The following is a 23,403-nucleotide window of genomic DNA, read 5'->3' on the forward strand; positions in this document are numbered from 1 at the left end:
CACACCCTTACTGAGCCATGTACCAAACAGTTGGTAGCCAGTACGTTACTACCTTGGCATCCTGTCTTTTGCTTGGTTAAATCACTGATCACCTGCTGAAATTCTTTGAGAATTGTTATATGCTTCCTTATAATGTAAAAGGTTGCTTTCCTACCTATGCAGTAACTAATGTCACTGTAGTCACTGGTTTTCCACATAAAGTTTATCAGGTACTTGATCCACTGTGGTATTGCTCAGAATCTCCCAAAAAACTGTAAACTGAATTGTCACCAACCTGGTTTATATGGTGACGTCATGTTGAATTTGGATTACATGAATACTCTGTTAAAAAAATATCATGACAGTCCCAACAATTGAGTTACTTAATCAGTTATGCAAAGTCTTAAACTGACAACCAATACTACCATGGTATTATGTCTGTGCTATGTCCAAACAATTTCCAAGGCTTGGTTAGTTTGTCAAGAAATAAGTATTTTGTCTCTTTATGGTATGCAAACAAATTGATTGTACCTTAAAGTTAATGATCTTTTCAAGTTGTTTTCCCTTTTGTTAGGTTTCAGTGATGAAACGGCTGTTTACAACTCAGTGATATCAACACTGAACACATTGGATTTGTCAAAACCATACTGTCAACTTCTGTATTAGATTAATCTTCACATAAAAAATAGCCACAAGTTTTAAATTTGCATAACTGTGCTGAATTTGTAACTTCAGTGAATTTCTTGTGATCTTGCCACCCACTTGTTAAGATTGAGTTTCACCATCTATCTCCAGGAAAGCTAGACCTGTCCTCTCATGTGAAATAACTGAATTGTGATTAGAATAGTCACTATACAAATGAAAGGTCAACAAAGGCAGTTCTATCTTTACAGCATAAACAATTTCCTTGTACTGTTAGCATCGTTACTCTATTTAAGAAATGAGCACTAGTTTGCCATGAAAAAACATACTGGACCAAGATACACAACTCTTATGGCCAAATTTTGGGCAGAACGTGCAGCTTATAAGGGCCAATAGAATAAGAAACTAGAAATAGGACATACATGCATATAATCTGTGCCATCAAATCTGTGCATCCTAATTTTAAGAGAGGAAAGAGGTACTGGCTTTAATTGCTTTATTTACAGAAAATTACTCTAACAAGTTTCTATTCATAATCACTAGTGGAGGAATCATTGTCACCATGTGTCCATAGAGCACAGTTCTCAGTTCCATCTAGTTAATTTGTGATCATTTCAATTTTTCCACCAGTGCTTGTGGATTATGGAGTCCCAGGCACATTTCACCCACTCAGAAATCTTGATTTTCCAGTCTGTGTGAACTTGGTGTTTTCATCAGCCATCCATTATGCATATTGCTGTTTAAGTGCACTTAGAATGACTGATTACTGTGAACATGTAGTGGTTGCAGGGCAGATGTTACACCTCCAGGGATAATGAATCAGTTTTCACTTTTTGTAACTTATCTTGGAATTCTTCTGTTAAATGTTCATGGAAGCTGTCCAGGACCAAAATGTTCCATAAATCCAGTAAAATCAGGGTGATGTTGCCAGTCATGGGTCACCCAGTTGACCAGAGCCATTGTTGATCCACTCTTTTGGATTTGCTCTCACCAATATGCCTTCCACTGAAATTTTTGGAGTTGTTTTCCTTTAAAATATCACGTAAGGTGATAGCTTTCACCTATCACCAGTTACACACATTACTGTAAATCTTAGCTTCTTATTGCCACCAGTTCCTATCATGATGCTGTATTCCACTTTCCTGTTCAATGTTGTTGAGTTGCATCTCAGAACACACTGGCATTTGATCTGTGTTACCAATTTGCAATAATATATAAGAATGTTCACAGTGCAAATTCAAAAATGGTTCAAATGGCTCTGAGTACTATGGGACTTAACTTCTGAGGTCATCTGTCCCCTAGAACTTAGAACTACTTAAACCTAACTAACCTAAGGACATCACACACATCCATGCCCGAGGCAGGATTCGAACCTGCGACCATAGCGGTTGCGTGGTTCCAGACTGTAGCGCCTGGAACCGCTGGGCCACTCTGACCGGCCAGTGCAAATTCATCATGTAGCGATGAGAAGTCAGTTTTCCTCACCACCTGATGGCCATAAAGTGACAGTAGTTTTCCTCCAGCAGTCTAATCCATTTTATTGACTGGGAGAGGTGGCACAATGATTAGCACACCGGGCTCACATTTGGGAGGATGAAGGTTCAAACCCACATCTGGCTGTCCTGATTTAGGGTTTCTATGATTTCCCTAAATCACTTCAGGCAAATGCCGAGATGGTGCCCTTGAAAAGGCTGACTTCCTTCCCTATCTTTCCCAAATCCAATGGGACCAATGACCCTGCTGTTTTGTTCCCTTTCCCAAATTGACCAATCAGCTGACCATTTCATTGATCTGATGTAATCAATATTTCTTACGTGAATTTCAACTTTACCTTTGATAATGATAGAAGCTGAAGAAATGAATTAAGATTTGTGCCATAGCTGGGACTTGAACGCTTGTCTTCTGCCATATTAGGCAGGTGTATGGCTAACACAGATGCATGGACTACAGTAGTCCAGTGCTTCCCTAACACAAATTTAAATTCACACATTCACTGTCTATTTAAGAAGGTGAAAATGGGCTGAAGTTGTTAATAGAAGTTAGTGTTAGGAAGGGCATTGTACTAGTGTGGTGAGTGGAGCTGCTAGACGTAATGATGGTGATGTGATGGCCAGCACATCTGCCTAACAAGCAAGAGACCCTGGTTAGTCCCAGCCGTGGCACAAATAGCTTCATTCCTTCAGATTTTGTTATCAGCTTCAACGGAAAGAACGTAACAGCCAGGCCTGTAGTAAGATAGCAGTATGCTCTGTATATCTTATTGTTGTAATACTTTGAGAAAAATTGTACTATTTCTTGCTGTTGTGCAGAAGGAGAAGCTGGGTGTACTATGTATGGAATGAGGTGTAGAAGCTGGTGGCAGACAGGCAGCGGAATGTGGCGGGAGTGGTTTAAGACGGGCTGTGTGTGTCTACTGGACAAGTGCGCAGTGGAGAGGCGGCCATCGTCAGGAGCAACCGTGACATCTCCGGGGCTAGAGGAGCACGGGTGGGGGGCAGGGGGAACAGATGTTCATTGAAAGAATCACAACTGGTGATCAGATGTGGATCTATGGTTATGGTGTTGGACAGAGGTTCACCTTCGCAATGAGTCGGGAAAGGTTCTCAGAGGCCAAAAAAAGCTTGTCAGGTCAGGTAAAATGTCAAAGATTTGATAATGGTTTTCTTTGAAGGATTAGTTCATCATGAACTGTTAATCAGTGGTACTATTGGGAAATGTTGTAACACCTGCAAGAAAATGTGAGAAATATAGATGAGTTAAAAATTTGCAGATGGTACTTTGTGTGATTTAGCAAGAGTCATACTAGGACTGCTTCTGGAAGTGGAAATGATGTTAGGTGTGAAGTATCAATTGTGTAGGAGTATTTCAAAGGAGACCACACACAATAAGTATAAGGCAAGCATAAAAATTTTGTGGACCAAGTTCTGGAACATATTGAACAGACCTGGTATACTTATGCAGTGGACTTGTGACTAAACTATTTTGAAATCTGAAGTTATTTCTGTCTGTATCTAGCTATGAAGTCTAATTATGTATTTCACAACAATTTCTTGTGAACATAAATCGTGGATAGTGAATATGTTTATCTTGTGCTACTGGTGAGCACTTGTCAGTCAACTGAGAAACTGTCATCACTATCAGTATCAAATAAAATAACATTATTCTTCACTTTCTCAGCCACTAAATTAAGTGTCAAACAGGATCACTATAGCCATCTTAAATATTGCTTAAATAATACAGGAGTGTCTGAAAGAGCATGTTTCGAGTATCCAAAGCTGCACACAGTAAAGGTACCAATTGGCAACCACCGCAACTGAAATGAGAACAGCTACACTACAAATGTAAACCAGCCACTCTCTAGCAGCCAAACACTGAACTACCAATGCTGAAACAGAATAGCCAGGGTTTTATTTTTTCGAAGGTCTGTTCTTAAGTTGCCCAAGTGTACTTGTGATTTTAAGTTTCAGTCAAATAATAAAACAAGAACTTGGGGGTTTTGTGTTGAGGGGTTAAACTTACTGAGCTTGTTTGAGTTTGTAATAGCTTTGTTACTGGTGTCTCTGAAGATGCCAGCATTAGAAATGTCTTGGAGCACTGTTTAATGACCAAAAAACAAAATTCAAAGTATGCAAATGATGGCTGTACAATCTACAGTTAATGGGTTTCTGAGATAGCACATCTGAAAGTATGTCATACAATAAGTATCTAGCTGCAAAAATAGTTCACAAAACATTCAGTTTATAAAGCAACATGAATTAGTATCATCAGCTGTACTTCGAAAGATTGTATTTAGTCAAACATAATTTTGTGGTGATAATAAATGTCAGCTAGACCAAATGATAGAAAATAACTAAGATGTGGGCATACAATCATGAAATTATAGTTACAAAACTAATGCTGCTGTTCATTCACACCTCCTAAGCTCACTGCACACCCATCCAGCTGATGTCAGGGCCTCAGTGAGACCTCTTCTTTTCATCCTCTGTGTGTTTCAGTTGGCCAAAAATTCTAAGCCAGCATTCCCCAATACTGTAAGGGTTGTGGAGTTGAGTAATATAAGTTAGCAGTATTTGTCATAGGTCTTGGGTGCTGCAATTGTAATGTGGAAAGATTATTTTAAAACATTTGTCAATCCTAACATTAACTGTCCCTTGATTTTTGTAAAGGATAATTAGCATAAAATGTGATATTTAAAATTTATGCTTTCTCTGAGGATGTATAGCTTGTATTTTTTCTATTACAGACAGCAAAATGGGTGTGAATGAAAAAAAATTTTGAAATTGTGTATTAACTTTGTTGGAAACCATGAAGTACTCTTTCTCAAGTTCAGAATGAAAGAAGTCCAGGTATTTGTGCAGTGGCAATTTCTGTTCACACATAAGTTAGTTAAAAATACTGCCTTCTTCCACATCTGTTTCCATCATGATGCAAAGCATGAAGAATTGTTACAAGTTTGGTCTATGGGAACTGCATACTGCTGGCTTTAAAAGAGATAATTCTGGAAACAGCTGTAAAAAACCCATTCTCGATCGCAGTCTTTGAGAACACCCTGTACTGGTTGGATGGGGAAGACTGGCAGATTGCCTAGTGTTGCAAGTTTGCAGGGGAGAACTACAGAGTCCTCAAGCAGTCATTCAAGTCACATTTATGGAATAAAGGTCTACCATAATCCCTCCATCCATCGGTAAGTCATTGGCAGAAGTCAAAGTGTATCTTACCGCTTATCTTATTTTGGTGATGAGTAAAAAATTCAATAGTCAATCCGTAGAATTTTTGTAATTTAATTCTTTGAAGTATTTGCAACATGTTTATCAATTACCATATTGCTAAAAGGGTCCTGCTAATTAGTGTCCCTTTAAATGTCTATCAGCTCTTCTCAGTGGACTTCTTCTTTTGTGCTGAAAAGCACTGAGAGATTTAGTTACTGGTATATCATGCAGATAGTTTGAACTCAACATATTGCCTATAATATACAAGCTTAGATGGTGGACTATATCTGCATGCATTCCAGGCAAAGTATATGTACATCAGAGTCCTTAAAGATAATTTGCACAAATACAAACATTTGTTTTGTGGTGATCATTTCTTTGGCAATGTGGAAGTCATTATTTCCTTGTCCTTCCCCCTCAGCACCAAAGATCAGACAACTCCACCCAGCCGATAGAAGTGCCTGTTTATGGCTCACCTCACTGATAGTATGGGATTGGTAAAACTCTGACACGCACAGATCATAAAATACCTCTCAAAAGTTGGCTGCTTTCTATTGCCTATCTCAACTCACTAACGTCTTTGGTTGGCTAAAGCAAAACAGGAAAGTGGGACATCTAATACCAGAATGTCATATTTCAATGCTGAAGTCTAGAGCTTCCATGTCTTACGGTCACATCGGATTATGTAATTCAGATAGTAAACACCAAATAAAAACAAACAAAAACCTAGACTCCAAGAATACACAAATAAAATGGTAATATCAGCTATGAGGACAAAACTGTTCCATCAGTTGTCTCAAGAGTTTGACCGTAATTGAAATGAAACCTATTGTACCTTTACAATGTGTATCTTGGTTGCAACTATTGTGGTTCTACATTACATGAGTTAACTGCAACTTCTCCAAACTGAATATTTTTCTCAATTTACTGATAAATGCAGATTGCGGAGTTCAGGATTATCCTTGCCTAGTATTAGGCACTTTATATTTTGTTGGATTACGACCCTCCTGGAGTTAACTCCATGCATTTACAAAAGCCATGCAGGAGGAACATGGAGGCTTATGATCTACCTAGATTCAATCAGACCAACTTCCCCAACGTTTTCAAAGCAAGTCAAGTACATAACATTGCTCTGCATAGCATTCTCCTCACTAAACTTTATTTCCATTGAACTCAAAATGATCTTCCACTCAATTCTCTTACTTGATCGATTTGTGTTCTCTTAGTAGTTACCTGGGCACAAAATCCAGGGACTGTTTCCTGTCCCAAGCTTGTTTCCTTGATCTTTATGGTGACTTTGTTTGGCTTTTCTGGTTGGCAACAATGTACACTACTATTCCACTGACTGTTGTCTGTTTTACATAACAAGGAGGTCCAAAAACTTCATCTCATTCCTGATTTGGTATAGAGCTAAAAAGCAACAAAGTACAGCCCAATCTTTTTGCTCTAAGAAACCACCAAGAACTGAAGCAGTATTATGGAATAAAATACTTCACAAATTCAACTAAAATGAAATTTCTTATACTCAACAGCACCCAAAAGATGTGAAGTAGATTTTTACTGTGTCTAAGTGGCATCCCACTGGATTACTAAGCTGGTATTCACACACTGAATGTCAAATCTTGTAAGTATGAATATGAGGACAAGTCTGTAAAATGCCCTTTCTACATAGAGAAGCCATGACATTCAGGTCAGACTTTCTTCAGATTTTTTACTCTCCTATTAGTCCATTATGGCAAAATAATGTGAAAGTAGTAAGGTGTACTATGTAGGAGATTTTAAGAAAGTTGTAAGAGAAGTTTTGTGTGTCTGTGATGTATCAGTGCATGGCAACCATGAGTGTGAGCTGGTGGTGGTTGTGTGGTTAACATTACAGCTCTGCAATCAGTAGGTGGATGGATGAAGTCTGACTTACAGTTTCTACTATTCCAACATTAGTCATATTACGTCATACATACAACTTTTGAAAGATATAATGACACGTGTATTTACATGAACATGCTACTGAACATCCGATTTTATTTGGTCATTTGCTAATTTTTATCACACCAAATATTAACTATCAACAAGCAAAAAACAATAGTGTGTTCCTGAAAATTTGTGCCTGTTGCAATTTCTGAAATCTTACACCTCTATTGAGGGCAAGGTACTAAGAACTGCTTTGCACCTGATACAATCTGCAGATGCACATTTCAAGGATGGACCAGCTTGGAAAACCCGTCAAACATCGATAAATAAGGATGTAAATAATTCCACTCAATAATACAGCCTTACAATATCTTAGAATATGACAGTAATGAAACTTTAATTGTCAAATGTGCCCTTGACATCTTTTTCATGCACACGTGAAAAATGTAACAGCAGCTATTCATTGAATGAATGTAATTTTACCACATGCACAGGGATTCTTTGAACTTGTTGAAATTTTGAAAAATTTGTCTTTTGACAATTGATAAAAACATGCAATAAATCAATGCGAAAAATTAGTGATTCACAGCTGAATGTATTTTTTGTAGCATCTCCAAGAAAAGCCATTTCTCATTGTCTACCAAACAGAAAAAGTTTGAAGTCTTATTTTGCCTTTAGAAATGTCATACCATTTGTGCCAATAATAAAAATTAGTAAACAACTGAATAACATTGAAAATTTTTGTCATATTACCTTTTGAACATAATAAAAAAACATAAATAGAAACATAAACAGAAAAAACATAAATAGAAAACATGGTTGGGGCTGTCCAATGACTCAGACTATGGAGGCTGTGCTCAGCAGCAGTGCACTGGTACATCACTGACGTGGAAAACGTCTCTTGCAGTTTCAGTGAAAATGACTCAGTACGCATTACTACTTGGACATCGTCCTAGTAAATGTGTGTAGTACAAAATAAATCTGTAATCTGAACACCTTGAACTTGTCTTGTTAGACCTTCTACAGCTCCACATTTCAAAATCTCCCATTCTCCTCCTCCAATTTTTTGGTTATGTACTACATAGGGCTACACTCCAAATACTTTCAGAAAAGATTTCATAACACTTAAATTTATTTAGATTACCATTTCAGAAATTAACATCTCATTACTATAACCCTGCGTTATATATTCTCTACTACAGGCAGTCATTTTGCTCCCAAAATAGAAAAAAAATATTATCCTCAGTTTTCAGTGTCTCATTTATAAATTCCTTCATAAACACTTAATTCAATTACTCAGTTATGCACACTTCACTTTATCTGATGTCTATCTTACAACTTGTTTCCAAGAGACTGTCCATTCTGTTTAACTCAAACTTCAGAATTACAGTGGGAGTTAAAGTAAACATGGTTCAAACATTTTCTAACTTAAAAATTTTTTGCACATAGATAATTTGTCTGATAATGCTAATAATGAATTAGAACTAAAGAGTTGCTCTTAATTGAAGTAACTCAATATGTAATGGCACTGTATTCCACTTTACTGACTTGTTTCCTTCTCTAGTTTATCCAATACTATTCCGATAATTGTATCACTTAAAACACGTTTACCTAGAGAACTGAAATGTTGACCATGCTTGGTATGCCATTCTCTGCTACAACTACTGGTGTTAATTAGGGAAACATTCTTAAAGTGCTTACAGATAGCTTTGTACTCCTTGTTTGTCTGCTCCACTTCCTTATTCACACATGACCACTGGGGCAAATCATGTCGATGTGGCACATTAACAACAATCATGTTGGTGTGGGTTAACATTCCGAGAGTCTTCTTCAGTGTTGAAGTAGCAATCTTCCTTTCATTTCTGCTGACGTCGTTTGCTCTGGCCATTACCACTACAAAGTCTCTGTCAGCGAGGACTGTGCTTTCTTTCTTGATTGATGTTGAAACATCTCGTAAACCAGTTCCTGATTTAACAGTACCTTCTACTTCAAACTCGTTAATCACATGAGGTCCGCTTTCCGTTGACATAGCTGCTAATCCTCTGGCATAACTGTCTGAATAAATCTTGATTTTACATTTTTTTTATACCTTCCTTGGCTGTTCGCTAAGTTTGAGAGTCCTGCACCACCTTATCAGATGAGTGTGCCGATATAGTTTCTGTGTCATCTGTGTTTTGAAGCGAATTATATTTGTTATTTAATGGTAACACAAAGTCCTGCCTATGTTTATTGTTAATATGTTTGTAAGTGCCCCCCTTTGATTTTACAGTTACCCAGCTTGAGTCTTCTGTTTTCATCACTCAGTATGTTTGTGTCCTGTCGTAGCTCAGCAATAATTAACAACAGATCATTTTCGGAGGATGAAGCACCGATTTTCACATCTTTGGTTTTTGTTTTACCACGCTATTGCTCCGACGTGCGGATTTAATTCATATTGAAACTGGTACTTCATCAACACCTGCTGCCATTTTTGGTTTTAAGCTTCTAATCACTCTACATACTTCCTGTTCATTTGTTGGAATATTCATGCCACAGGCAACCCTTGGATCATGTACTATTTTTTGTTTTGTGAAGTTTAAGTTTAGGGAATGTGGTACATTTAAAAAATAGTTATTAATATAGTTTGCCATTTCCTTCTTTTCTATGTTGCGATTTTTTGTTTGAATACATGGATTTCAAAGTAAACTTTTGGTTGGAAGGTCTTATCAGGATGACAAATAGAGAAATTTAACTATGCAGTATTTACTTCTCAAATTTTGGTACCTTCAAAAATTACCACAGTAAAACAATCCACAGTTACCAGAAAAGATAATGGGTCAAATTAACCCCAGGTGTGATCAAGTTGAGATGAAGGTTTTTTACTTTTGATCCATCGGAGCAAAAGGTAATAAGACAAAATATTCTACTACAGTTCAATACCAATGTTCAGGAAGGAAGAACAGTGCAATAATATTTCTGAAATCAGTAAATTTGAATTCCAAAATTGGTCAAATTCATTCAGTTTGACCATATCAATGCACACTCATAGCAATGAAAAACATGAAACATTGCACACAAATTTTCAACATGTAATTTGAAGACAACTTTGACGTAACACATACAAACATTTTTTCAGTATATGAAGTTTAGTTGACTGCCACATCACAATAATAAAAATAATGTGCAAATGTAAAGCATGACTGAGGAGTAGCATTATATCAAAAGGGAATGTGATGTAAAAGGAAACACAGTTGCTTCACTCTTGGATGACAGACATTTTCCAGAGATAGATCCACTTTTCCAGGCATGCTGCCCTACTGTACTGCTCACAGCCATCCATAGATTCAACTGCTAGACAATCACATTTTCCTCAGTTCAAAAAGCTACTCACTAAATGCCCAATAGATGTGCCCCTTTGTTCAAAACAGTATTACTTTAGTGGGTCATGTGTCCCATAAACTGTGAAAAGCTTAAAATGCTTCATAAACCACATACTATTGTGCACACGAGAGTGAAAGTGTCTATTTTTTGAATTGTAATGTACCCAGAAAACCAGTTGGATCTAATAGAGACCTCATGAACTAAAAAGTGCATCATAAGGTGCTTCATATATGCTTGCTTTCCTTTCTATGAAAGCTCACTTCAGAAAAATATCCTCTGTTGGTTTTAAGGTGTTAACTGCCCACACCTGAGGAATGTATTGGCAAATGATCCTTTATCCATGCCCATGTTTCACTTACATGCCATTCTGCCACGGATACAGCAGATGTCATATTCATTTACTTTGGAAAAGTAACGTCTCCAGTCATCTTTGGCTGCAAACTAACTTGGCTCAGTTCTGGACTGGCAGAAATCAGTTTCGCTCCACACTTAGGGATACTGTGATGTCTACCTCAACCATACAGTGCCATCTGAGCACACCCAATGGGAAAGAGCTTAAGCTTGTTACTTTTTCTCTTCTCCAACTTATACACTCCTGGTGCTGTGCGTGTGTTAAAAACATCAAGAAATATTTCTGGTGGTCAACTCTGGTTTTCTGTGCTTAGAGAAACATTTAAAAGCTGCCACAAATTCCTAGTATTTCATTGTTAGTAAGTTGTTGAAGATCAGAGCTACAACTGGTAAGTAGGGCAACTTTATTGTTTACCAGCTGAGTGTATGACTGCTATGTATTTTTTACTGTACGGTGATCATCTCTGCCCACTCCTGTGACCAAGACTAAATGACACATTATAACACATATTATAACATGAGTTTTGTGTAAAGAAAGTATAAAAGGGAATTTCTTGTAACATGGAATTAACTTCTGAGAGATCGTGGTCAGCTTCTGGGTTATTTGTTTGGGTGACTCATCTAGTGAGCAATAAGTTTGCCGTTGATATAGATGCTGCCTTAACCTATCACTGTGAATGTGTCATGTGAGAATGGAGTATTGTGTAATTTTACATTAAATGCAAGCAGTATAGAAGTTTTTTTAATAACTTGGTTTTATTTTCAAATAAATGCTTATGACTGTGCTAGTAAGTACAGCACACCGTGCTGTTAATCAGGAGTTTGGCTTTTATGGTGAAATTGAAAATTGTAATATAACAATGATTCACAGCCCAACATATTTACAATATCACAGTGCCTGTGTTCAGAAGTATGGTGTATTCCTTCAGCCATGCTTGCATGATTGCAGCTTTGAGTCCCTATCAAACATGCATATGGTCATTCCATTATATAGCCGATGGCAACCCTTATTAGCAACTGCAAATACACTTCATGTATATATTTATATTTCCAATTGAGTGTCAGTATAATGAAATCCTTTCTTTAGCTTCTCATGCTTTGTAAACTATTGTTGTAAATTACTTCTGGTAATCTCTCTCTCTCTCCTCTCTCTCTGTCTCTGTCCCGCCCCCCCCTCCCATGCCACCTTCAATACTGCAAAATCCAAGAGCAGCTGATTGTTAACTGAGCTAAGTTGTCTGAAAGTGAAAATATCCTTAGTTCCTTAGTCCTTTATTCATGTGAATCATTTGTGGAGTATATCTGAGTAAACAGTAAACTGTAATATTTCAACAACTTTTTTGTAATATAGTAATGAAATTGTGTACTTACATACACACCAAAGTTTAGATGAAAAATGAACAGAGCAGCTGACCATTATGTAGGCTGAGGAGTGGAAATAGTAACTACTGCCAATATCAACACACAAAATTGATAAAAATTGGCAGTTTCTTCTCTGCATTTAAGTCTGGATTTGTGAAACTCGGTATTTCAACTTCTGAAAATTAACTGCGGCCAGCTGTGTGCTCCTCAGTTTTGCCCTCACATCAGTTTGCCTCTTTATATAAGAGGAGTCATTTTGCAGTGGCCATGGAGGACGCGTACTGTGTAGTGCTGACGGCCGTGAAGGGAGTCGCGCTGCTGCTGAACAACCCGTTCCTCCAGGGAAGTGGTGGCTGCAGCCACCTGTGCCTGATGAGGGGGCAGAAGCAGGTGAGCTTTGTGGAACGACAGCTTCTGAGACTTCGACCTTGAGCTGGATTTAAAATCTAGGTCTCCTTCCTAAAGTTACTTGGAAATTTTAATTGGTGCCTTTTATGAATAGTGCACAGGAGCTGGTGTAGAAAGGAAATCATTGTTAGAAAGAAACAGTTTTAAGGTTGAGTAGTTTCTCACTGACAAATTATGTGAAATGAGTGGTCAATAAAGATGGCTGGCACACATTCCCATTAAAATTATATATGAGTGGAAATTTCGTTATGAAAACTACCCAAGAACCTTATAAATCCACAAACAGTATGGAGCAGTAAGAAAGAGAACTGAGTGCTGCATTAATCCAGGGTATATACACTCAGACAACCATGAAATCTGGGGAAAAAATCGAAATTTTTTTGTTTAGTTGCCAGTCAAATTGTTGTTTATTGGTGTTTATTCAACAAAAATTTTACTTTAGCCGACCACCACAGAATAATACTGTAGCTATAAAACATGATAGAATAACAAAAAATAAATCTTTTCCTGTCATATGTGGCACAATTTCTCTGCAACTAAACACAGTTCACACAAAAGTATCTGCTGACAGCAAAATGTCAAATGCTTTGTGAGGAACACTACACAATACTTAGTAACAACAAACTACTTGCTGTGAGACTGACATCAAAACTGTTTACATTTGTAACAGGTAATGGAAAATATTGTGAATGCTGGTTTGAGAAGTGGTATTTAAAAAGTAGTTTCCTTTTATGCAAAAGGAATTATGTGGCATGTGAGGATTCTCCATGAATTTCTTAAATCAGTGTGTTTCACTCTCATTCAAAACTTAACACTTTAAGGACCAGTTACTTAGATAAATTTTGGGTGCAGAAGACAGCTCTTATGCCGTTAGTTAAATTTTATTGGCATTTTTTGTGTCTGGGATATAATAAAGTATTTATTTCTTGCATAAATTATACTTTCTGCCATTGTTTTTGCATAATTTTTAATTGCTCTTCAAAAAAGTGCTCCAGAAGCTACTGTGCTGTATTGGGAGTAACTCATATTTTTACTTTTGCAATATGAAAAGATGCTGTGTTCATGTTGCCATGCATCAGAAATCATTCCAGTATGTTTTTTACTGGATTTAGTTTCCTAAAATACAAGCAAGTTCTGTGCCATTGTATAAAATAAAGGACAGAAAAGTTTTGAAACTCAGAGGGAAAGTATATCACTTTGTAATACCTACAACACTTTTTAACATGCAATATAGATATTTTTCCAGAAATTATGTTTTTGCTGTCACTAATCTGCATTTTGTATTTGCTCCGTTTCAGCTGTTGTCAGTTCTTCTGCTACCCAAATAGCAAAACTTGTGTATTTTCACGTTTCCTAATCTAATTCCCTGTGACATGGAGCAATTTAAGACTACATTCCATTATCCTTGAACCTCTAAAAAGAGATTCATCTTACCTCTTCAAAGAGCTGTTGAATATAATGGATAGTAGCTTCTGTAGTTGTTTGCTGTCTGACAGAATTAAAATGCCATTTGCAAATCTCAATTTTTTTTTCTCTGCACTACACCCTCCATAATCCTCCATGGCTTCCTTTACAGCTTGTTCAGTGTATGAACCACCACAGAATAATACTGTAGCTATAAAACATGATAGAATAACAAAAAATAAATCTTTTCCTGTCATATATGGCACAATCTGTAAATCACAGGGATAGACCACAAGCCTCTCACTCCCCTCATGACCACTGCTTCCCCTTTGATATCTATTGACTCTAAAAACTAAATTCCAGTTTCTGTATTAAGACATCTCATTCCCTGTATTTTACCCTAGTTATCCTCAGTTTCAAAAAGTGTGATAAACAGTGTAAGAAGCTACAGACGCTACGAGCATAGATTTAATAGTTGCCTCGTGTTCCTGTAGTTCTCCAGAACCCACACTAATCTTCCCTGAGATCAGCTTCTTCTAGTTGCCCTATCCTTCTGTAAATGTCAGTATTTTGCAACCATGGCTCATTAAACCAATAGTTGATCAATGACACTTGATAGCATGTGCCTTCTACAGAACAGGAATAACTAAATTCTTCTTGAAGTGTGATGGTATTAAACATATCTGTGTTTGTACATCATGTTGAGTAGTTCTGTCATGGTTGTCTCTCACTATAAATGAAACAGCATAAATAGATCCCAGGGAGCTTGCAGTGCTCTCGCTAGCTTTAAACTGGAGTGCTAATGACTGCAGGAAAAAAAAAACAAAAAAAACTAGCAGACAACAGAGCTGACAACACTGAGGTATTGCTGTGAACATGTAAAAATTCGTTAAGCATCTTGAGTATTTTGTGGTAGCATGTCTGAATAAAATATTCTAGAATAAAATTCTCAAGCTTTCAATCACTATCTGTGCCATGTTGTAAATTGCATACATTTGTTGAAATATTCAAGAAAATGAAAACAGGCCAAACTGGCATAATGGATAATCTGAATACAGTGTAATTTTTTACGAGGGTGCCAGTACAAGGCACTCTGTCCAACAACTTCCACCTGGAATCGTCAAGTTGTTCAGTCATGTCCTAGTAGCAAAGTACTTCTTGTACCATGATGAATATTATGAGATGATGGATGGCACAGCAACAGGCTCACTACTGCTTCCTACAGTCGCAAACTTCTTCGTGGAGCACATTGAGGAGGAGTCTCTGAACTCTGCGGTGTGGTTTCCATCTCGCTTCCTAAGGTATGTTGATGACACCTTCCTGATATGGCCTGGTGGTGAAAATACACTGCAGCAGTTCATGGATCAGATGAACAGTGTCCATCCCAACAATAAATTTACCATAAATGGATGGCAAGCTACCGTTCTTGGATGTTTTGGTTAAGTGGAAGGCATTAGGCCAGGTCAGTTATTCAGTGTACAGGAAACTGAAGCACACTGATATATATTTGAACACCATTAGTTCTCGGCATCCTGTGCACAAGAAAGTGGTACAGAACACGTTAATACACAGTGTGAAAGTTATCTCTGATGACGACCATCTACATTCTGAATTGCAGCACTTACGACCCATGTTCAGAGCAAATGCTTATAACAAAAGAGACCCTGAAAACACTTTCAGATGTCACCAAAGAAAGATGCTTTGTGAAATGGCAAAGGAAGCTAAACCAGTGACTTTTTTACCATACTGTGGGGCAATGAGTAGCAAGTTAGGAGGTGTACTGCAGAGACACCGATTGAGACCTGTGTTACGGCCCACCCTCAAGGTAAGAGATACGTTGCGCCCTGTTAAAGATGATGTAGCTCTTTGTTTGGATGACCTCCCACTTTTCTTTGTTTAGTGCTAATTGCCACTTTTCATACCATACAGAAATTCTCTCTAGATCATTTTGTAATTGTAATTGATCATCTGATGATTTTACTAGATGGTAAATTACAGCATCATCTGCAAACAATCTAAGGGGGCTACTCAGATTATCACCTAGATCATTTATATATATTGGGAACAGTAGAGGGCCTATGCCACTACCTCGGGATGCCAGATATCACTTCTGTTATACTCAACGATTTACCCTCTATCACTATGAACTGTGACATCTCTGAGAGGAAATAATGAATCAAGTCACACAACTGAGACAATATTCCATATGCACACAATTTTATTAATAGTCACTTGTGAGGAACAGTATCAAAAGCCTTCTGGAAATCTAGGAATATGGAATCGATCTGAGATCCCTTGTCGACAGCACTCATTACTTCATGGGAATAAAGAGCTAGCTGTGTTGCACAAGAACAATATTTTCTGAATCCGTGTTGGTTATATATTGATAAGTCATTTTCCTGAAGGTGATTCATAATGTTCGAGTACAGTATACGCTCCAAAATCCTACTGCAAATTGAGGTCGGTGATATGGGTCTGTAATTCAATGGGTTACTCTTATTTCCTTTCTTGAGTATTGGTGTGACCTGTGCTACTTTCCAGTCTTTAGGAACAGACCTTTCATCAAGTGAGTGCTTGTATAAGATTGCTAAGAGGCAATATTGTGTCTGCATACTTTGAGAGGAACCTGATGGTTCTTCTGAATTTGGCATGCTTTTCTCATTGCTTCTGCAACAGTGTTCTGATGTGTTTTGTGTGCCATGTGGATCAGTCCCGTCTCTTATTGACTTATGCAGTATGAATCTATCTATTGCTGTTGATACTGTATCTGAATTTGTCATATCTGGTCTACACTTACATAATTAGCTTGGAAGGAATGGAGACTCTCTCTTAGGAAGGCATCAAGCGAATTTTTATCTGCTGTTTTAAATAGGTATATTTTGTGTTTATTTTTAGTGGTTTTGGTTGATCTGGTTTTGAGCCTTGCTACAATGACCTTGTCTTCACTTGTCCCTGAATCTGTCATGACGCTCTCAATTAGATAAGGTTTATTTGGGGCTAAGAGGTCAAGTGTGTTTTCATAACCATTTACAATTTGTGTGGACTCACGAACTAATTGTTCAAAGTAATTCTCAGAAAAAGCATTTAGTACAATTTCAGAAGACGTTTTCTGTCTACCACTGGGTTTGAACATGTAGTTTTGCCAACAAATCGAGGGTAGATTGAAGTCTCCACCAATTATAACTGTATGAGTGGGGTACTTATATGTAATGAGATTCAAGTTTTCTTTAAGCATTCACCTATTATATCATCTGAGTGGGGGGGTCGATAGAAGGAGTCAATTATTATTTTGGTACCGCTGTTGAGTATAACCTATACCCATAATAATTTGCAGGAACTATCTATTTCAATTTCACTACAAGATAAACTACTACCTACAGACACAAACACACCACCAGCTACTTTATTTAATCTATCCTTTCTGAACACAGTTTGTGCACTGTAAAAATTTCAGGAAAATTTATCTCCGCCTTTAGCCAACTTTTTGTTCCTATAACAATTTCAGCTTCCGTGCTTTCTATCAGTGCTTGAAGCTCTGGTACTTTTCCAACACAGCTACAACAATTTATGACTACAATGCTGACTGTTTGCTTGGTTGATTTTTGCCCTGTACCCTTTGAGACTGGAGCCCTTTTTGATCTTTCCCAAGACTGTGTAACCTAAAACATCACCCAGTCCACACCACACAGCCCCTGCTACCTGTGTAGCCACCTCCTGCATGTAGTGGACACCTGGCCTATTTGGCAGAAAGTGAGCTCTGCCTTCATCTCGCTAGCAAGACTGGCAGTCTTCACCAACTCAGATAGCCGCCAAAAACCAGAGAAAATCTCCTCTTATCCACAGCAACACACCTCATTAGCACCAACATGAGCCACCACCTGCAGTTGGATGCACCCTGTACCCTTCATGGCATCCGGAAGGACCCTTTCCACATCTTGGATGACTCCCCCTGGTCTGCACACAGAGTGCACATTGGCTTTCTTTCAAGGAGTTTGAGTACAGTATTTAAGGAACCATTTGCACTCGAGCACAGACTATATTTAATTTAGTTAACTTAGATTATATGTATCGATTTTTTAAGACAAGAGAATGCAAAATAAAGCAATTAACACCGCTCTCTTGTCACAGCGAGTAGGCATCAACACACTCTGATGTCATTCGTTGTCCTAGAAGGACTTAATATTTTGTGCGGCTCCACAGTTAGCCATATTCATACTTATTTGCAGAAAAGAGGCGCAGAATTAATAAGTCGCTCTCATTTGTAAATGATCTGCAATTATTTCCCTATAATTTTACGTAAGTGTAATTTATATCGTAGCGTATATGTTAAAATGAATATATGTTTTATTTAATTGTATGCTTTTCTTTGTTTTAGTAATTTTAGTCACTCCATTTTCATGATTGGAGCTCAGGTCAGATATTAGACTTTGTCTACAAAAAAATATATATAATGAGCCCTGGCTACGTTCTGTACATCTTCGGACGTGAGAAGCTCGATAAATTCACGGCGTAAATTTTAATCTCTCAATTACTTACTCAAGCAAACAAACAAGTATTATTATTATTATTACAAATTATTACTATTATTATTATTTTAATTTTTTTTATTTGCTAAACTGGCGACTATGTGCCAGGACTCATTATTGTATCTGTACTACAACTAATTGTTCTTTTTCATGTACATCCTGACCGGCAACAACCCATGTGACGAGAATATGGAAGAAAGCGAATAAAATCTGGAGACAATTTGGACTGGAAATGCAATCTTTGCATCAAGACGACATGTACGGTAAGACGCAGCACTCGCGCATCCACAATTGATTCCAAGCACATTTTTCATTCAAAATTTTTTTTCTCAGCATTAAATTCAATATTCAGTTACCATTCAGTAATTTTTTCCAAATTCCGCGAAATCTCATTATTCAGACGATTACATTCCGATCCAACAATACGCAAGTTACATTGCACAATATGGCCGACATTGTACAAGATTCGAGCAACATGGCTAGTCACCATTAACACGTATGCTACTTTCGATCTTTAAAGTCATCTCTCAATCATTCTCAGTCATTTAAACACACACATAGGCAGCACATTTTCACACTACACGTTTAAACAATTTTTTTTTCTTGCACACAATTTATTCACGATATGGTAAAAACTCGACACCAGTACACAATGGAACAACAATCAAGTAATGCAAACATGGATACACAGACACATTCAGACACAGAAATTAATACAGACACGCAAACACATCAAAATAACCTGCTACACACACACACAAACACCGAAAGGAGCAATTCAGAACCAAACCTGAGAGACCACGTCACGTCTAATGATGCGGCGGGGGCAAGTTCATTTTACAATCAAAATTTGGCCGCTATACTGAATTCAATTTTGGAAGGCATATCCAATATTAAGCAAGATAATGATGAAAAATTCACACAATTAATGACAGACAATGCAGCCTTCAGAAATGAGATAAAATCAGACTTCGCCACTCTGACTCAAAAGGTAGATGAAATTAATACACGTCTTTCCAAACCGGTTGACGATCTTACGGAAAAATTTGAATATTTACAGTTACGACAAAGCGACAGTGCCAATCACATCCATGAATTGACAAAAACCTGTGATACTATTAATTGCAAATTAGAATCAAACACGCACGCATGTGACGAAATTAATTTAAAGGTGAATACAATAGAAACAAACGTAGCTGACATTCACAAACAGATTCACACAACAATACAGAGAGAGGCAGAACCCCATTTCTCTCGCATTAATTCACAATTTAAAGAATGGACAGCACACAAAGACCAAATTTTTGAAGAATGTATACAAAACAAATTGCCACATATTGTGCACGATTCTGTAGTGGAATACATGAACAATAGGCAAGTAATCGATGATGACATGCAAAGAAAAACAACTCAATGCCAAGCACAACAGAATAGTACACCCACAACACATTTTAACACACACAGAAGAAAATCTCGATTCGGAAATGAACACATGTACACACACACGAATTTCAACACTCAAATACACAATACACTGACACGCATAGCAACAGATACCCATCACCTAAAATACAATACAATTATTCTGATGAAGAACCATGTACACACAGGGAAGAATTCAATGATTACACGGAAAGAAACAGACAAACATGTAACAAAGAAGAAGAATGTCTATTCCAACTTTTTATACCAGGCAAAAACACTGTACACCCTGTCATCTTCTTAAAAGCTTTTAGGAACGCATTCCCACGTTCGTGGAGCGACCACAAACGCATTGCATACGTTGTGGATTACATTCAAGGGGACGCTGCTGTCTGGGCTTACCATGAAAGCGACAGATGTGTAACATACGAGCAGTTTGAACGTGCCTTCTTGAATAAGTTTTGGTCACCCACTGTGCAGGAACGCATCCGCAAACAAGTCACTGAACCCGAACACTTCAATCCTAAAAACGGCAACCTGCGCAGATATTTCGAGAAGTACCTATACATGACACTCTTCCTTAATGAACCAGTGAAACCAAAAGATGTGATCCAATCACTGAAAGCAAGACTTCCTTTTAATATTAAAGAGAAATTACTGTACTTACCGGACGACGATCCTGAATATTTTTTGGAAAAGTTACATGCTGTTGATTTACTATATGAAGAACAAGAACCAACACACAACTCACGCAGTAGGAATCAACATGTCTACATTGCTACATTACCAAACACACAGCAAAATTCACAACACACAGTAAACATGCAAAACAATCACCACAACTCACAGCTGCACACAAACAACAACTACAACTATACACAGGGAGATAACCCGTACAAAAAGCGAAGAAACGACAATTTTAATTCAAGAAGGAATAATGGAAACAACAACGGACACAAAGCCAAACAGAAACACTGGCAAAGAAACAGCAACACAGATTACACAAGAAATGGAACACTTACACCACACTTTAACCAGAACAACAACCAGTATTATGTGAGACAGTGGCAAACACTGCAACCGCCACCACAAAATCATATTCAGATGCCACAAGGGAATTTTGCGCAAACAAGCAACACAAAACAACAAGTGACTTCAGTGAAAACAGACAGGTGATTGGCAAAGACAATATCCTAATGTAAATATTATTGAGGTAGCTAATGAAACTACAACTACACTTGCCAATGACCAGACAAACCAGGTAAACTAGAACCAGTCATTACTGAGCCCCAGGTCATGACTGAGGAACATTTGGGGGGGCAACTTCAATTTAGAAACTATGTTTGAATACACACTTGCTAGTGAAACTGTGAAACAAGAAAAATTAACATTTACACAACAAGAGTTGCCTACACTATTCTTAAGATATAATGAAAGTGGAAACTTAGCTGATGATCTGATAAATGACAACACACAATGTCACAATGTAAAGAAAAGATTTGTACTGTCTTCCACCTCAGGCATTGTAGGAGGTATACCTACTAACATAATTATTGATACAGGAGCTGCTGTCAGTGTGATTTCTTACAATTTTTATACTATGATGAAGAAAACTTCTAAGATACCAGAGTTCCCAGTTCAAAACTGTTTAATATTAACTGCATTAGGTAATAAGTCAAGTAGAGTTAATAAGCAGGTATTTGTGACTGTTAATATGGGAAATGGAATCGTACAATGGCCTTTCCTAGTTGTCCAAAGCCTTGCTGCCAATTGTATATTGGGTATTGATTTTCTTTGCGAGAAGGACTGTACTATAGACTTCTCCAAAGGCATTTGTTATTTTAAGTATGAAGGCAGGGACATAGTTTTGAACTTGGACACTCGACTAGTAGACCATAACAAGCACTGTTCTGGCTACAAGATACAGATTATACGTGAGACTGACATAGATTCCACACAACAACCGGTATCACACGGTGAGGTAGCAAATGATATACTTACACAAATTAATTCTAAGTTATCAGAATGTGATGCTATTAATGAAGAGGAGAGATCCCAGCTTAAACATATTTTACTTAAGAATAAGGATGTTTTCACTAGTAATCCAGGTAGGATCAACACATATATGTATACGATTGAAGTCAAGCCTCACCAAATCTATTACCACAAGTCATACAATGTACCTCTAGCTCTGCGACCTGCGGTTTGGGAAGAACTAAAGAAAATGATTACATGGAATATTATAGAACCATCAACATCTCCATATTGTAGCCCTTTGCATGTAGTGAAAAGACACAATGGAAGTATCAGGTTAGTATTAGATGCAAGAGCTATCAACCAAATTATCTTACCTGTGAGGACACAACCAGAAAATCTTGATGAACAACTTCAGAAATTCTTGGATGCAAAATATTTCTCTACAATAGACCTTAAAAACTCGTTTTGGCAGGTGCCAATAAGCAAAGAATCCAGAAAATATACAGCCTTTATGTTTGGTGGCAGAACTTATCAATTTTGTGTATTACCATTTGGCCTAAATGTAAGCTCAGGAGTATTCATTACTGCACTAAACTCTGTACTTGGTGATGATTTACTAGAAACTGTTACACACTACGTAGATGACATACTGATTGCCTCAAAAACCTGGAAGGAACACACTGATACCCTGAACACTTTACTATGCAGATTCACACAAACTGGTATCACTGCCAATATTTGTAAATCTAGATTTGCTTGTTCTGAGATCAAATACCTAGGACACATCATCAACACACAAGGCATTAAACCTGACCCTTCAAAATTAGATGCTATCAGACATTTCCCCAATCCCACTACAAAGAAACAGTTAAAATCTTTTCTCGGTCTATGCCCATTTTTCAGACGATTCATACTTAAACAGTTACTCAGTAGCAGATACTTACTAAACTTATTAAAGAAAAACCAGGTATGGATTTGGAACCAAGACTGTGAAAATGACTTTACTAAAATCAAAGAAGCCTTAGTAAATTCTAACATGCTGGAACATCCAGACTTCAATTTGAACTTTTGTATTGCTTGTGATGCATCAAACATTGGTTTGGGATGTTGTTTATTCCAACTTGTTAAAACAGAAACTTCAGAACATATTAAGATCATTGGTTTTGCCAGTCGGACTTTAACGGAATGTGAAAGATCTTACTCCACCACAGAATTGGAAACATTATCTATTATACGGGCATTTAAAAAGTTTAATTATTATCTGTATGGAAGACACACCATTATATACACTGACCATCAAGCACTTACCTTCCTTTTGTCATGTAAACTCATTCATCCTAGACTTACGCGCTGGG

The sequence above is a fragment of the Schistocerca cancellata genome, chromosome 11 (assembly GCF_023864275.1).
Source record: "Schistocerca cancellata isolate TAMUIC-IGC-003103 chromosome 11, iqSchCanc2.1, whole genome shotgun sequence".
Classification (NCBI taxonomy): Eukaryota; Metazoa; Arthropoda; class Insecta; order Orthoptera; family Acrididae; genus Schistocerca; species Schistocerca cancellata.